This window comes from Paramisgurnus dabryanus, chromosome 7 (genome assembly GCF_030506205.2).
Source record: "Paramisgurnus dabryanus chromosome 7, PD_genome_1.1, whole genome shotgun sequence".
Lineage (NCBI taxonomy): Eukaryota > Metazoa > Chordata > Actinopteri > Cypriniformes > Cobitidae > Paramisgurnus > Paramisgurnus dabryanus.
The window spans coordinates 37,659,702-37,678,588 of NC_133343.1; the positions used below are offsets into that span (position 1 = coordinate 37,659,702).

General features: G+C 36.8%; 1 protein-coding gene across 6 annotated transcripts in view; it reads left to right on the forward strand.

Annotated features, from left to right (window-relative positions):
• Window positions 1–18,887, forward strand: part of foxp1b (forkhead box P1b) — a 234,659-nt gene that overhangs the window by 11,770 nt on the left and 204,002 nt on the right. For 5 of the 6 annotated variants that reach the window (XM_065279803.2, XM_065279797.2, XM_065279796.2 and 2 more), the window contains exon 3: window positions 8,420–8,523. The exons of the other annotated variant lie outside the window; for it this stretch is intronic. The gene's annotated coding sequence lies outside the window, so the exon portion shown is untranslated. The remainder of the gene's footprint in view (window positions 1–8,419; window positions 8,524–18,887) is intronic. 6 annotated transcript variants of the gene reach the window in all.

Genomic DNA, 18,887 nt, shown 5'->3' on the forward strand with positions numbered 1-18,887 from the left:
CGAAATGAATCAGGTTTAGCCTTTTGCATGTTTTACATAACATAACGTAGGATCGCCCAATAAAAGCTGTATGACATTTGCCCACAGGCAGCTTGTTACGTTGTTGTAGTACAAGCTGAACGATTGTGATTGCCATCCATTTTGATTTAATTTGGATAGACTGCTAACCATGACCAAATGGGAAAGAGATAAAAGAGACAGTCAATAGAAAGAGCTGTAAACGATCATCCGGATTGAAGATAATGTGTGTACAGTATGTTGTGCATTTCTTTATCATATGTTTTCAGGAGCCAAATTTATCTAATTATTAATGTAAAATCCAGGGTAAAGTCTCATAATCTAATCAGAAGATTTGGAGACTCAAAGTTTGATTGCATTCGTTACATTCTCTTGTAGGCATATGTGCAACCTACGCATAAACTGTACGCAGGGTTTCAAAAATCCGATTTTGTGTGACATGTACAGGATGCGCACACTCTTCTAATGACGAACATTTTGTCAAGGAGATGTACACGTAAAAAATACTATACTTCGGACTTCAGTGTTTAACTTGCTTTATTACACGGCTCTCTGGAATGCTTGATTCTGATTGGTCAGTTGAGACATTTGCAGGTTCGTTCTTTTCAAATAATAACCGCTCCAAAGTAATAACGCATAGCCGGTACTACTTGTACGAGTAAAATCGCTCCGCGCCAATAAAGATCAATAAAGATTACTGTTTGGCGCCATCTTGTGACAAACACTGGACAACCACGACAAGACACAGAGAGCTTACTGAGACTGAACTTGACAAAATAGAGCATGACAGCTACGAAGCCAACACACAAAAAAATACAGAATGGGCATTAAAACTTCTCAAAGACTGGTTAAAGAGAAAAAAATGGAGACAGACAAGTATGAAGCAGAGGATCTTAATAAGGTATTACGATCATTTTATGCATCTGTGCAAAGTTTCGCGGAAGGATAAAAATGTTAATTTAAAACAAATATGCCAATAAAATGTTTCAAATTAATATTCATGTCCAGTTTTTTTCTTATGTGACAAGTAGCCGTGTAATAAGCGGGATAATGAAGAGGCAGCCGGTAGTTATCGGGAAATAAGCCCCTTCAGTGTGATACAAAACCCTCCGCTTCGCGTCGGGTCCTGATCACACTGTCGGGGCTTATTTCCCAATAACTACCGGCTGCCTCTACATTATCTCTTACTTATAGTTTCATGCAAATATTTAAGTGACTGCACTATTAAAACCCTTTGCATATGTTGAACAATTGAATCGTTTCACAAGACTTTTTTAAGATGTCAAATAAATCTTTGATGTCCCCATAGTGTGTATGTGAAGTTTTAGCTTAAAATACCATATAGATAATTTATTGTAGCATGTTAAAATTGCCACTTTAGGTGTGAGCAAAAATTTGCCGTTTTTGGGTGTGTCCTTTAAAATGCAAATTAGCTGATTTCTGCAATAAATGGCAGTGCCCTGGTTGGATAGTGCAGATCAAAAGACGTTATTATCCCCTTCTGACATCACAAGGGGAACGAAATTTCAATGACAAATTTTTTCAAAAACATTTTTGGGCAGCGCTACTGGAAGGTAGTTATTTACGTTAATAAAGTTTTAAATATGGATATTTCTACAACAACACCACGCGGATTACCCTCAGAAGACCTTTGTTTATCATCCTGGAGCCGTTTGGATTTATTTTGTGAAGGATGGACGCACTTTTTTTGGACTTGAAGGTCGTGGACCCCGTAACATTACATTTAATCAACTGAAAGATCTAAAACATTTTCTAAAATATCCGAAAATGTGTTTGGCTGAAAAACGATGGACATATGCAACTCGGACAGCTTGGGGGTGGGTAAATCATGGGGTTAATATCAATTTTGGCCAAACTATCCCTTTAAGGTCTGAACTTACTATAACCATTATTTAAAAAATATTTCCTATAGAATATTTAAATTTTTAAGATTATCATTATCAAAAATTATCATTACCGCAACATGATATTACATTAAATATATGCATTTATAAACTCATGTTTCGGTAATGAGAACTAGAAAAGTTGACTAGGCACTATGACAAACAAATTTCTACTTTAATCTGGAGAGAAAAAATAAGAACTGCTTACCTGGTAGCCATCTTGAGTGTCACAGTCATTTATGTCCCTTACAACAATTTTTTTGTTAGTTCCTTGAGGGCTTAAACAATTTTTAAGATTTGTTGCAGAGGATGAGAAAATAGGTCTTGGACAAATTTATATTCCTTATTATTGTCTCTACATTTACCAATGATCACCAAATACCACATGTTTCTTTACTGTAAATGTTTACTGTAGTATAACATGCACTGAAGGTTTTTTTTTTGTTTTTTTTAATTATAAATATTTACATGACCAAGAACCCAAATCCAGTCATGGACACGTTGGGGTAATGAAAATTTCCCCTTTAATGTGGAAAAAATTGGTTTGTATGATGTCATTTGAATTCATGTGCAAAATCGTACATGAAGAGATGTTTATAACTGTATGCTTCTTATTTTGATACTCTTACTTTGCATTTACTTTTTTATCAAAATGTTTCATGACACCTCATAAGTCTAATTTTGCGAGAATCACCCATATGTACCTCTGAAGTACTAATATATAATAAACATTTTAGTTGCAAAGGTGTACTTTTTGAAAAGGTACTGCCCCAGTGACAGCTAGGGACCAATTTTGGACCATTTTATCTCACCGTGTATCATATAAGATTCCAGTGCATCAAGCCAAATATTTCTTAACACATGAGCCATGGCAAATTTTTTTACAGGCAGTAAAAATTATCGTTTTTACACACAAAAAACAGCAATAATTGGATATGCATATAACCTCAATCATCAAAATGTAAATGCCGCATTTTCCCCTTATTAATTTAATTATATCGCAGCTTGTATTCGACTATAAACCCAAACAAAACAATCGCAACACCTATTAACAAGCTCAGCATGATAAGGAAACAATCTTCTAAACTGAGATAAACCGTCTCTCAGCAATCTCCATATGCATCCCCCATCACCTTGTATTTGCTCTTGCGCGATCTCTTTGAGATCTCTCTAATGTTTCCCTTCCAACTGCCCAGAGAATAACCTCTCCATCACACTGCCAGCATTCTGTTTAAAAGCGCAAAGAAAGATGAATTCGGGCCATAAAGGCCCGTATCACAAGGGCTTTTTATCCTAAATGGTCCTTAGAATTGTTATCTATAGGGATGGCGCATTCCCAGCACTGTCATGTTCAATCAAGTGTCCACTTAGCCGCGGCAAGGAGTAATTGTCCCCAAGTGGGCCACACACTGACCTGTTAATGTCTGCGTTGACCCACTAACCTTGTCAGAACGTATAAGAGAACGGCTCTAAATCATTTCGATCTCCTTCGGCTCTTTCTGCGCTGTAGGGTCAAAAGGGAGACCGCCGCGGGCGGACCACTCCCTTAAATTGTCCCGTCTCGGATAGGTCATTGAGAGGAGTACTGAAGATGAGGTTCAAATTGCAAGAAGATTCAAAATTTACACTTTATTGGTGCACCTTAATTTGCAGTGGCAGATGGTATTTACTGTAAGCAGAGCACTTTTAACAAGAGGTTTTTGAAGTTGTGCTTGTCTGCGTAAAACCCGCTCCTGTGATGAATGTTGGGAAGTTGCTCCGCAGTTGTTAAGGTGTTCAGACCATTGTGTGGTAAATAGATGGTTGACCCAAAAGATCTTTCAAACCCTTAAAACTCTTTTAAATTGTGGTATGGCTTAGGTCCAACCTTCAGTTTACATCAGATATTTTTTGCATTTTATTCTCCACCATTAAGGAACTTTTATCTATCTTATCAATATGAATAGTTTTTGATTGTCATTTTTTTATGATATTTTGGTAAAATGATGTGAGTTTGCAATGAAAATAGCCTTTGGTGGTGATAAGATGATAAAATATTTTTTTAATGTGATGTCACACAGTGGTTTGGGCGCCATTTGAAGGACCGAATTGCAACATGCTAAAATTAGATAACAAATAACATAACACATCATTGATTGTTTCATATGCGTATGTATTTTTTCTCTGTTTTTGATACTGTGTCTTATTGTGATGGATGTGTGCACCACAAAGACCAAACAAGTGTGGCACATTTCTTCACACACGGTGTGATTTTTGCCAGTCTGTTTGCAGTTGTGGGAAACTTGACGCACAAATAAGTGGCAATTATCAAACTACTCTAAAGTGGCTGGTAACTGGCTTTTCTCAGAGACTGACAGGGATTGCAATTTGTGTGAAATGCTTGGATTAAAACCACATGTTGTGAATGCAGAGGGGTGTTGCATTGAACAGCTGCTGTGTACAGCGCCACCAATATGAAGTAGCTAGCCCTAACCTGTGTTTTCGTCCACAGTTATAACTTAAAGCTTACAGTAGGAGATGTTTTAAGTGTCAACTTTATCTCAGTAGAGGAATAAGTTGGTTTTAAAAGAAAGTTTACATTTAATTTACACTTTTGGTATTCTGGCAATTCTGAGTCCAATGTGTGATATTGTGGAAAGCGGTTATATAGTAATATCTGGGGCACGATCTGGTGATATTGCAATTCTTCAGCTTATTCAAAACTGTGATATAATACTGTACTGCTTTGATTTTGGATTTTTTTCCCACATTTACTGATGAAATATCTTTTGTTTATACTTTTGATATTTTTAGCATTGGTGCTTTAGCGTGCTTAACACAAAAGCTGTGTTTATCCTTACACACGTTCTGAAATTCAAAATTATCTTCTTTAAAGGGACACTCCACTTTGTTTTGATAATATGCTCATTTTCCAGCTCACCTAGAGTTAAACATTTGATACCGTTTTGGAATCCATTCAGCTGATCTCCGGGTCTGGCGCTAGCACTTTTAGCATAGCTTAGCACAGTCCATTGAATCTGATTAGACCATTAGCATCAAGCTAAAAAATAACCAAAGAGTTTCGATATTTTTCCTTTGCTGCTGCAACATGGCTGCAGGAGGCGCAAAGATATTAGGCAGCAGCCGAAAATAGTCCCCTTAGTATCTTTCAATTGCATGGGGACTATTTTCGGGCAATGCGTAATATTGCTACGCCTGCTGCAGCCATGTTACAACGGCAAAGTCCTTGATTATTACGCCAAAATGAGATTATAGTCCTAGCCACATCTGGGTAGAAAATCACAACTTTTAATTTTCCGTCGGCCTTAGTACACGATGTAACTACAGAAGAGTCAAGTTTTTAATAGGAAAATATCCAAATTATTTGGTTATTTTTTAGCACGATGCTAATGGTCTAATCAGATTCAATGGATTGTGCTAAGCTATGCTAAAAGTGCTAGCGCCAGACCCGAAGATCGGTTGAATGGATTCCATAACGTAAGAATCAAATGTTTAACTTTAGGGGAGCTGGAAAAAACATATTTTTAAAAAAAGTCGAATGTCCCTTTAAAACTGCTGTCCAGCCATAGAGCTGCACCATAGTGTTCAAATTTTGAATTATAAAATAATGTAACTTTTAAAAACACAGTTTAAACCCCTGCATTCGGTTGCAGTCTGTTGTGCACAGCTGCTTTTGAATGCAAAAAATGCAACTTAACTCTTTCTCCGCCATCGCCAATTAAGAGAAGGCACTTCACTGCCAATGACGAGTTTTTATGGCAATCCATAATTCTGCTATTATTCCCCAGGTGGCGCTCTTACCCAATTTATAAAATGAGGCATCACCGTAGGCCAAACAGTTATGTTTTGATCATCGCTCTGAATCTGATCTCTATCAAAAGTCCTTCACAAAAATGCTAATTTAGTATTTTTGAAGAAACCTACCCATATTTGAGAAGTGATATAAAGAGAACAACGAAGATAGGATGAAACACTTTTTTTGCTTGAAAGCAGAGGGTCTGTTCTTTCATTTGATATATTGCATGTTTAAAGAAGAACATTTTCTGGAAGGCATAAAACTTTTGTGAAATTATAAAAAATTGTGCAGCTGGCTTGCAACTTTTTTTTAAAACCGCTGGCGGGGAAAGAGTTAGGGGCCAGTCACACCAAAAGCGTTTATGGCAGTTGCAGGCGCCTTATTTGAATGATATTCTATGGTCAGGGAGCGTTTGCGCGCTGTTTATGCGCTCTGAGCGCCTTGCAGTTTTATAGCAATATAAAAAGCCGCGTCGTACTGCTCTTTTTTTAAAAAAAGGCAGTGCGTCGTGCCTTGCGTTTGCAAGCGTTTAAAGCGCTTTTGGTGTGACTGGCCCCTTAAGAAGCAGGTTTAATTGAGGTCACATGAAACTACTCAAACTGTTGGAAAATCATAACTATTGTAAATCATGGCTTTTTGTATAAATTCATACAATATGTAACTTATAAAAATGTATGATTTTTAAAAAAAAAGCATGAAGCGCCACCCCTTAACACAACCACCACTGGGATAAAGGCAGATCATATAATAACATTAAAAAATTAGATTAAAACGAATTGGAAATAAAATTACTAAAAAGTAAAATAGCTACAAACTCCCATAAATTGTGTTGAAGCTGCCTAATTTTAAAAGGCTTCAAAAACAGGCTAACTAGTCGATCTTAGCATCCCTACTTTAAACCGTGATATCTCACTTTCCCCTTTAGTTACATGTAGTCATTTCCGATTGCCCCTTTTAAACTGAGTAATGTGTGAGTCAGAAATAGCAGCGCTGGGGCTGAGGGCTCTTTTGGGACTGATATATTTTGTACAGAAATGACAGGAACGCGGCGGCTAATCAGAGCGGCTCTTATCAGAAGCTGCTGAGCGCCCGGCGTGGACCGGAGGAATGCAACCAGCTAAAGGGGGTTAGCACTGACTGAATTCCACACAGATGAAATACAATGAACTGCAAGGGTTGGGTTTTTTGGCATGAAATGGACAGATTGTGAATATTTGGTCTGTAGAGGTCGAGCAACAGTTTGTGGTTGAGAGTTTTTAAATTTCCAAATTAGGGATGCTAAACAATTAATTGCGATTAATCGTTAGCAGAATAAAAGTTTTTGTTTACATCACATATGTGTGTAAACTGTGTATAATAAATATGTATATATATAAATATGAACACATTCATGTATAATTTTAAGAAAAAAAAATGTATATATTAAGTATTTATATTTAAATATAATATCAATTATACATAAATATACAAATGTATATACACATGTAAACATTTCTAAAACATAAACATGCATGTGTGTACATTTATTTATACAAATTTATTATACACAGTTCACACACATATATGATGTAAACAAAAACTTTTATTCTGCTAACGATTAATCGCTATTAATTGTTTAGCATCCCTAGTCCAAATACAATCAATCGTCATTTTAACTCAATAGTCTTTGTAGATTCAAAAGAAGATTTAAAAAGTTTAATTTCAATACAATACAGTAAAAATGATTGGCATTCTCCCCATACTTGAACTTTTTTATTTTAATTTTTTAATTATTTTTAATCTTTAGCTAACTAAACAATCAAATAAAAATTATTTGGAATCATCACAAAATTCAGTGACATTATTTTATATTCGTTGTAAAATAATGTTTTAAATATAAAGTAAATATTTAATTAACCATATATTTACTATTTAATTTATTACATTTATTAACTATTTAACGTTCATTTAAACGTTAAATTGCCGAAACATTTAACTACGTTGCGATTTTCTTTCAAACTAACGTCAAACCTTCACTGTGTTAACCAACGACAGGCACTCCTTTCTCGATTCTTATCTGTTTGTCACTTTCTGTTCTCTCTCTCTTTTTCACAACCTTCGTTCACTCGTTCAACCTCCTTTTTATCTGTCACTCTCTTTCTCTCGGTGTCGCTTTTAATGAGAAATCACCTGACTAGATGCTGACCCTTGCAATAAGCGTTTTACTATGCAGATCACCTTAACTGATGGACTCCGCTGATTGGTCAGATCGAAGCGTCACTGACTGGATCTGACAAAGCGTTCCAGTGAAATCTGTCAAGTGTAGTTTTGGCCGCAGCAGTTACTCAGATGAGTGTCCACAAAGTCACTACCATTCATCACAACAGTGCTTGAGATTTGAACAGATTATCAGACGCTGCGTGTAAATATCATATGCGTCACAAACTCTTGCTTTTAAAAATCCTAAAATGTGTTAAGATGCATTTAGGTCAGTCCTGGAATTAATTTGTCACCAAATTAAGCATTTGTGGTCGGATTTCATCACGTTTCGCATTTTTCTTTCTTTTTTGAGTCATCATCCAGGTTTATGTGGGTTGAGTGAATTTAAGGGACTTCCCCCACCTTACGGAATGGTATCAATTCCTGTTTGTAATTTTGCTGATGTTAATATGCACCCGTGTCCATCTCTTATCATTTTTATCTTTCTCGTTTTGGATTTCAGATTGAACTTGCTGCGCCACAACCAATGGTTACGCCTCTTCCTTCCATTTTCTGAATTCTGATTGGAACAATGGAATGTCAATCTCATTAAAGCAAGTGACTGTGGTACGTTATCTTCAGAGTTTGTTTTTAAAACAGATTAATGTTTCAAACATTGTATTAGTAAGTAGTAGTAAGGATTAAAGAGGATTATATTTTAGGATTATATTTTAATTTTTAGTTGTTTTTGACTATAACCAAAAGGAAGAATTTAAAAATGAAAATGAAACCGTTGAAAGTTATCAATCTGAGTCGATAGAGAGGTATTCGATAATTTGGTTCATAATGAATTTACTTGGATTTTGGATATTAAGGATTTATTTTGAAAAAAAGAGGAGACCACTATGAGATTACTTGTGTATTTTAAAGTTTATAATAATTTATTACAACAATAATATTTTTGCTGTTTATGAGAAACAATTGCGACATTAAAAATATTACATGTAGAATTGTTTTTTATATATTTTGTAATTTTTGGCTCAAAGGTTGCAAAATTTCTCTTATTATTTATGATAAGCAGAAATTACTTTTCTGATCTATATACTGCGAAAAAAAAGGAAATTTGGATCTACTTGAAAAATTACTCTAATTGGTAACACTTAAAAAATTATTTAACTTTATTCAACTTCAAGCAAGAAAATGAAAGTAGTTACAAATTAAAGTAATTTTTTTAAGTTAATCCAACTTTTAATTTTTACAGTTTAGTACAAGTTTAGAGCTAGAAATTATGTGGGTGTCATAATAGGAAATATTCAAGGTCATATGGAAATCTTGGACTTTTGCGGGTAGATTTGGTATTCTGCCAAATCTGAGCTGAGTTTGTGACATAGTTGAGATATCTTCTGAAACTTTGAAAGAGAGAAAAGATTACCAAGGAAATTTTCTCACATAAAGGAGGCTTAAAGGGATGGTTCACCCAAAAATATATATATATTACGTCTCATGTTATGACAAACCTGGATAAAAACACGAAGGAAGATATTTTGAGGAATGTTTGGTATCAAACTGTTCATGAGCCCACTTACTTCCATATTTAAATTTTTTCTATATGTGGAAGTGAATGAGGGTCATACACGGTTTGGTTACAAACATTCCTCAAAATATCTTTCTTCGTGTTTATCAGAACATAGAAATTTATACAGGTTTGTAACAACATGAGAGTGAGAAAAAGATAACATAATTTAATTTTTGGGTAAAAAATAGCAAGATGCTTAAGTTTCCATGTGCATGTAAAATCATTCTTGCGTGGGAGAAACAATTAAGAAATTAAAGAGATGTCATTTGCAAGACTCATATTGAAACTCCAAACGTTCTGCTAAATTAGAATATAGCTTTTTATCTGCACCAGGTTTCTTCTCTTCACAAATTGGCGGGTAGTTTTGCCCATTTGCCTTTGACCCAGTTTTCGTGTCACTGTCCCATCGTGCTTATGTTTCGCTGTCAGTCACCAGTCTTCCTGTCGCGAATGGCAGAACGCATTTCTGCGCCATGATCCAGTTCCTGCCTTTGGCCCCGATCAGAAGCGAGAGTGACATTTGTGCCGAGGTAATGAAATACTCACGCAATTAAATCTCCGACCGCGAACTGAAGTCGTCTAGCATCCCTCCCCTCCTCTCATCCGCAGGAGGGAAGGCAGCGATGATGAGATCGTCTCAGCACGCCACCCCTCTCTCCGGCTCGCCACGTCACTTTTTGTTTTTAGCCGCTCCGCATAAACATCTCTCCGCCTGGCAATTAATTACCACAAATGTCAATTAACCCCCTCGTTCCAAAAAACAATATTGTAGGAGAATTACATTTCAATTATAAAAATTACGTTGGAAGGCGGCGACGTTAAATTGCTTTAATGAATTGCGCTGAAGGTGACAGTTGTTATTTCGCGGCCCGTCGTGGCGGGAGACCCTCAGCCTGCTCAGATATGATGTGAAGTGGAGGATGAACGAAAGAAACTAGAAGGTTAAAATGAGGAAAGGGATGAAATGAGCGTTCAGAGGAACTATTTCCAGCAGTGGCGGTCGGTGCTGTACGTAATGCCTCATTTGTGGGATACAGCAGGCAATGGCGCGAATCATTGTTCTGTGCCAATGAGAGAAAGCACTTAAGGGTCTCTATCTCTCTTTATTTCTCACTCCCTTCTTTCTCTGACTCGCACAATTGCTGATGGTGCATTTGCCCACTGGTTGTGCTTCAGGCCTTTTCCTGCCCATAGAAATGATACAGCGCAAATGAAATCTTGTTTCTTTTAGATGGTAATGAGTTTGAATAGAGATCAGATTGAGACTTTGGCTTTAAATGTTTTTCTCTTGAAGTAAAAGAAGATAAAATCTCAAGCGTGTCTTGTAAGTGGTTACAGTAAAGTGTCTCAGATTGTATTTTCCACCAAAGTCAGACCGATTTACATTTAAATTTATGCGTTTAGCAGTTTTTTTATCCAAAGTGACTTTTTTTTATCCGTTTGCATGATCTTTGGGAATCGAACCCATGACCTTTGTGTTACTATTAACAAAATTCTCCAACAATTAGGCTACAGGAAAACCAAAAAGTCTAAGCTGTATTTTTCACATAATTTTTTTTAACCTTATCCTCTTATGCTACGTACACACCAAACGTGGGGCATCGCGTTACTCCCTCTAGATTACTCACGGGATTTAACTTTGTGTCATGCAAATTTTTCACTCAAGTTAAATATTTTCAACCTGGGTGAAGACGCGCTTGAGGCGATTAGCGGATGTTTTTGCAGCAAATGTGCCGCCCATATCGCGTCATTCTCATCGCCGAGGAAGCGTCTGATCGCATCTTTGCATTGACTTTGTATGTAATCTACTCGCACAAAATCGTTGAACTTGCATCTGGTGTGAACCCACAGTTAGGGGTGATTCACATTCCGCGTCTTTTGCACGCTCAAGTTCGTTATTTCAAATGTAGGCGCGCGGGATGTGCGCTTATAATGGAAGCGACTCGGTCGCGTCGCGCTAATTTTTTTTCTGGACGTTTCCGCAAAAACATTTCAACTTTCTAGAATGGTCATGTGCCAAGAACCAACAGTCGGTCGTGTTTTCCGTGCGGATTTAGACACAAAATGTGAACCGCCCCCAACGGCATACACACCAAATGCGAATTGAACGATTTTTGTTAGTAGATTACATACAGTCAATGCAAGGACACATAAAGACGGGAACACACATTATTCGCCTCAGAAGCATCTTCACGCAGGTTGAAAATATTAAACTCAAGTGTAAAAATTTGCATGACACGAAGTTAAATCCCTTGAGTAGTGTAGCGTGAGGAACGTGATTCATCGCGTTTGGTGTGTACGCAGCATTAAGTCCACAATTGGAATTTTTTTATACTTAAATGCAACGGAACACCCTAGCAACAAAATATTGTAGAACTGCCTTGGCAACAATCCAGAACACTCTATGGCAACGCAGGAAAAAACATTAAAACTATTCTACTCTCTTACTGTGGGTTCACACCAGCCGCGTTTGAGGCGTCAAATTTGTGTCTACCGCGTCTAGTTTGCCGCTTGAACATTTTGAGTTTACACGCTTCATTCACGCGTGCAAGCCGCGCGTAAAATTCTAGTCATCGAGACATTCGCGTGGAAATTTGCGTCATGGGAGGGGCTTCTGCGACTCTGCTCGCTTCCTGTTATCACGTCACTACTAGAGCAAGCTCCCGATACACATGTGTAATTTTCGGTTGATTTTGTGTTAAAATAAAACACAAGTTGTGTTGAAAGTAACACAAAATGTGTTGTTTCAATAATAACACAGAGATGGGTGGATTTTGGGACGACGCATTTAGTGTGTTGTTCCAGAATCAACACTAATGTTAATCTGCTTTAAGAGCGTAGCATCATACTGCGCTTAACGAATGGGCAAGCATAGTTCACATTTTATTCAAGTTTTGATGTAACGTGTGATGACAAATCTGTAAACAACTTTAGTTGACCCTTTATGCACATGCAGACACCATCGAAGCACATTCCGTCTCTCTCAAAATTCCCTATAATACCAGAGTAATATAATTCATGTGTGTGTATGAGCGCGTATGTGGAGAGAAATGAATAACAGCTCACAAAACAGAGAGGTCACCCAACCGTTTTTTCTCCGGAGTTGAAGGTTAATTTGAAGCAACAATAAAAAACGGATGTTACCATTTCCTCATCATCCTTGGAGGGTAATAAAGTTTAGAGTCTTAGCACACCCCTTCTCCTAAATTGGACTTGCCCATGATGTCATCACATTCTCTCAGCATCGGTGCTTTACATCTCTCATTGCCAAGTTTTTGCTTGTTCATATGACAGGCCTTGATGCTTGATAAAATCTCTTTTTAAGTCGCAGTTGTTTATTTCTACACCGCATTGATATATATATTTAAAGAAGATCAAATGGAGACTTTTTCATACTGTAAGCCACCACATGCTTCACTTTTAAAAAAACACCCCTTAAACCTGAAAAGTCTCCTGTAGTGTTTCAGAAGATATTTAAGCAATGCTGTTTTATTAAAATAAGTAAAGTTTGAGAGAAAAGTCTACATAAAAATCTGCAATATCAAACCAAATAAAAGACAGTACTAATCTGGGCCATGTTAACCACATTGTTTTCACAGCGCTGTACTCAACTCTATATAGCATGACAAGAAATTTGTTGTGTCATCTTTTTTCTATTTTTATTTTTTCTAAGATGACTCAAGCAATTCTTAAAGGGGACATTTCACAAGACTTTTTTTAAGATGTAAAATAATACATCTTTGGTGTCCCAAAGTACATATGCGAAGTTTTAGCTCAAAATACCATATAGATAATTTATTTTAGCATGTTAAAATTGCCACCTTGTAGATGTGTCATTTTTGGGTGTGCCTGTTAAAGGAATATTCCATTTTCTTAAAAGAAAAATCCAGATAATTTACTCACCACCATGTCATCCAAAATGTTGATGTCTTTCTTTGTTCAGTCGAGAAGAAATTATGTTTTTTTGAGGAAAACATTGCAGGATTTTTCTCATTTTAATGGACTTTAATAGAGCCCAACATTTAATACTTAACTCAACACTTAACAGTTTTTTTCAACGGAGTTTCAAAGGACTATAAAAGATCCCAAACGAGGCATAAGGGTCTTATCTAGTAAAACGATTGTCATTTTTGACAATAAAAATAACAAATATAAACTTTTAAAGCACAACTTCTCGTTTAAATCCAGTCGTGATGCGCCAGCTGACCCCACGCAATACGTCATGACGTCAAGAGGTCACAGAGGACGAACGCGAAACTCCGCCCTAATGTTTACAAGTGTTGAGAACGAGGACCGTTCCTACGTTGTTGTATGTCAACTGATACTAATTAATGTCTTTGTGTCAGTTTATTGTTTTCAATGGTCCGCAAATGTGTGTTTTATATATGTAACACGTGACCTCCCTACGTCACTACGCATTTACGATAGGTCGCGCTGGACCGGATTTAAACGAGAAGTTGTGGTTTAAAAGTGTATATTTGTTATTTTTCTTGTCAAAAATGACAATCGTTTTGCTAGATAAGACCCTTATGCCTCGTTTGGGATCGTTTATAGATTGTTTATTTGAAACTTCGTTGAAAAAAACTGTTAAGTGTTGAGTTAAGTATTAAATGTTGGGCTCTATTAAAGTCCATTAAAATGAGAAAAATCCTGCAATGTTTTCCTCAAAAAACATAATTTCTTCTCGACTGAACAAAGAAAGACATCAAAATTTTGGATGACATGGTGGAGAGTAAATTATCTGGATTTTTCTTTTAAGAAAATGGAATATTCCTTTAAATACAAATGAGCTGATCTTTGTACTTTATGGCAGTGCCGTGGTTGGATAGTGCAGATTAAGGGGTGGTTTTATCCCCTTCTGACATCACAAGGGGAGCAAAATTTCAATGAGCTATTTTTTCACATGCTTGCAGAAATGGTTTGCCAAAACTAAGTTACTGGGTTGTTTATTTTCACATTTTCTTTGTTGATAAAAGCACTGGGGACCCAATTATAGCACTTAAACATGGCAAAGTCAGATTTTCATGATATCTCCCCTTTAACTGAGATCTGTTTGATGACATTTATAAGTCATTTAATGCCTTTTAACAGAAAAGTGAAATGATAAGAATAATACCACAATATGTGACCCTGGTCCACCAAACCTGTGATAAGGGTACATTTTTTGGAATTTATATTTTTATAGCAGAGGCGTAGCTACGGCGTAGACCTGACGCACAACTACTGTATAAATTGGACTTTAAGACTGGTTTTGTGGTCAGGGTCACAGAAAAATACCTAATTAATATCAAATTTATGCCCAAAGAAGGACATTTTTCTTTTCCTGAAGCTCATTTGATTCAGCTTTACATTACATTAGCAATGCAAGGGTTATGGGTTTGATCCCAGGGAACACACACAAAATATAAAGCTTGAATGCACTAATCCGTAAATGTAACGTTTTTTTTTTTTTATAAATGCTAGTTAGGTGATCCTATGCCGAGAGCCATTGCATTAGCCTGTGGTGTAAGTTACAAAGAGGCAGTTACTACAGGATACTGATCTAATGAGTTTCTGTGTGAATGTGGGTGTGTGTCTGCGGACTTGTGAAGTGGGCCGTATGTTAAGTCACTGCTAAATGAGTGTTGACTTTCACTCACCCGGTCAGAGGGCTGCGGGCCCAAAGTAAACGTGGGCTCGTGTGTCTCCGACCCTGTGAATGACATTCAGTGAGCAGATGCCTGGAAAAGAGGAAATATTACTTGCATTTCCATGGCTGTCGGGGTGGTCTTAGACCGTGTGGTGGGGGTCTTAATTGTACGGCTGACTTTTGTGCCCGACCACAAATAAGCAAACTGGCCAAAACTGCGTTTTTTCTGCCTAACTGACTGATTTGCAATGGTACAATTACAACAATTAGCTTTGTGTATCTGTCAGATGATTGCATTTGCATATAGGTTGCGTATTTGTAGCGCAGGAGGATTAACGAAGCCCCCTGCTTAAGATGCAACAAAGGTCTGTAAAATGCATTTGAGTTTTAAAAAAAATATATATATAAAAACTGAAAATAGTCTTAGGGCTGCATAATGATTAATCGTGATTAATCTATTGCAGAATAAAGATCATATATATAACTTTGAATAAATAAATAAACACACATGCATGTATATATTTAAGAAATGTTTACATTTGTACATACATTTGTATATTTATGTATAATTTATATTATCTATAAATATAAATACTTAATATATAAATAGATATTTTTTCTTAAAATTATACATGCATGTGTTCATATTTATATATGCATCATTATTATACACAGTTCACACAAATATATGATGTAAACAAAAATCTTTATTCTGCAATAGATTAATCGCGATTAATCGTTATGCAACCCTACGACCGTCTATTACGCCATTCTTTCTGCATTGATATAAAACTTTGACTGGACATAACTTATTAAAATATTAAAATAATTAGTTATTCATTGCAATATGCATATTGCTATATGCGCGCATGATTATTCTCTATATATCTTGCAGCCCTTACTAAAGTATAAAAAGTAAAAACAAATGGGATGACATTAAGTAAAAGTGTATATATATATATATATATCTATAAAATAATTGAACAGCTCATGTTATTTGGTAATCTGATAAGAAATGTGCAAGTTTACTAAGGGTAAAACCAGGACACTCAAGAAAAAGTTTAAGCTCTTTAGAAAAAAACAAAAAACAAATGCAATGTAGATATTACTAATTGTTTGTTTTATCATCTGTAAGTGTTTGGTGAAGCAAAGATAAAGTCTCTACAATATAAAAGTAAATCAGTCTGTATTAAGTGCCTCCTTTAGTGAATATAATTCAGTCTTATCACTCTCCCTTTTCCGCCTTCCAGTTACAAAAGCTTTCAGTTACACCTAACTTCCCAACTTCCTGCTTGGCCGGCTGGCCGGCGGTGGGCCGATGTCGTAACGGCGAGAATCAGGAAAAGATCACGAGTCCAGGATGGAGTCCCAGGCAGCTGGCCGAGTGTGTGCTTGTGTGTACGTGTGTAGGAAACGTCAAAGCAACTTGCAGTGAGAAGCAAATGAACGCCCGTATCTCCTATCTCTCCACTCCTCTTTCACTTTCCTGTTTGGACTCGAAGGTGATTGGAGGCACAGGCAGTGACAGTTGGCGGAAGTTGAGAGAGAGAAAGTGCGAACGATAGAGAAATTATTTATTTACAGTTAAGCAATAGTGATGCCAGTTAAAGATGCGGTTTCACTCAGGAAATGCCCCCTCCTTTCGCCTAACAGGGGCAGGTTGGAGCTCAGGGTGGTGGCTTTTATTGTGGAATCGGTCTGGACATTGGGCTGGTCGCACCAGCACTCCCTCAACGCCGTTTCCTGTCTGGGCACAGAGAGATGAGAGCAGGTTAGCACAGGTCACTGGGAAAAAGTGCAAAGGGGACGGACGTCAGAGGGTGTGTGTGTGTGTGTGAACGCAGTGGGTTTTAATTGTCAGAGATATGTAGATAGGTCATGTGTTGGGTTTTTTGGGTCTCATCACCACATTAAACCCTAATGCCACCACCTATGCACATGACACATTTTCTCCTGTGTGACACTGAATCAGAGATTAACATGTGCCGCCCATTGTCATTTGAGGTGGAGGTACTCGGCAAACCCTTAAAGCTATCAACAGGCCGATATGCATCAAATACACCCTTTATTCATGAGACTTCCTTTTCTTCTAAACCATGTTTATAGTGCAAACAGTTCCCACAAATCGCGTTCATTAAAAGTGCCGTAAACTACGATTTAGTCACACACCCTTTTGTCAAAGCTCCACTTTTCAAACACATAAAGTGCATGAGAGCACCAGCTCCTATTTATAATAATAGCAAACCCTTCCCCTAAACTCACGCCTAAACTGATGTTGTGTAAGTTTTATGATTTTAGTAAATAGAAATGTAATGCAATTCTGACACTTTCAGCTTTCCATATATGAGCTGCTCTGTAAATGTGCAAAGTGATTGATATACACAAAACATTCATATTGGATCTACCACATTTATAGTAAGGGTCTTTAAAGGATTAGTCAATTTTCTTAAAAAAAAAAAAAATTCCACATAATTTACTCACCACCATGTCATCCAAAATGTTGATGTCTTACTTTGTTCAGTCGAGAAGAAATTATGTATTTTGAGGAAAACATTCCAGGATTTTTCTCATTTTAGTGGACTTTAATGGACCCCAACACTTAACAGTTTTAATGCAGTTTATGCTAAATGACTTAATGTAAAAAAAAATGACTAAATGTAAAAATATGCACTTTTAAGCCACAACTTCTCGTCTTCCTCCCATCCTGTGACGAAGGTCACGTGTTACGTATATGAAACGCACATTTGCGGACCATTTTAAACAATAAACTGATACAAAGACATTAGTTAGTATCATTCCACCTACAACAACGTCGGAACGGTCCTCTTTTTCCACACTTGTAAACACTGGGGCGTAGTTTCGATACGTCATCCGTGACCTGTTGACATGATGACGTAATCACGTGAGGTGGTGCTGGCTCGTCACAGGACCGGAGGAAGACGAAAAGTTGTGGTTTAAAAGTGCATATTTTTTTGACAATCATTTCGCTAGATAAGATCCTTATGCCTCGTTTGAGACCATTAGGAGTCCTTTGAAACTGCAATTTTAAACTGCATTAAAACTGTTAAGTGTTGGGGTCCATTAAAGTCCATTAAAATCCTGTAATGTTTTCCTCAAAAAACATAATTTCTTCTCGACTGAACAAAGAAAGTCATCAACTGTTTGGATGACATTATGGTGAGTAAATTATCTGGATTTTTTTAAAGAAAATGGACTAATCCTTTAAGAGTGACATGTTTTGCGTGCCATTCCTTAAGCACCTGTAATTCATTTCCCTCCCTTGTCATTTTACATTAAAGATCAGTGTTATTTCTTGGAAAAGAAAATAGTAAGTGTAACCAGTGATAAATGCCAGCGCTGCGAAATCTATCCGTACTAAATAAAACAAATCTGAGACCAAGTGACTTGCTCTACTGTAGACATCTCCTGTTCTTTGACATTAAAATCCTCCATCTAATCATATAAGGTTAATGGCCTTAATGAGGCCTAAAAACGCAATGAGACATCCGATCTACTTTTTATTCACGGATCGCTTGTCTAAATAGGAGAAGTGGCGCAGTGACCGCTTAGCCTCGCGTTAATGATGAACGTCGAGAACTTTCTGGGCTGAGAGAGACAACTTACTGTTGTGTGTGTGTGTGTTGGATAGTAATGTGTATGTTGATCATCACTCTTTTTTGATTTAAGGTGTTAAAGGGATAGTTCACCAAAAAAGAAAAATTCTGTCATCATTTACTCACCCTCATGTTGTTACAAACCTGTATACATTTTATTGTTCTGATAAAC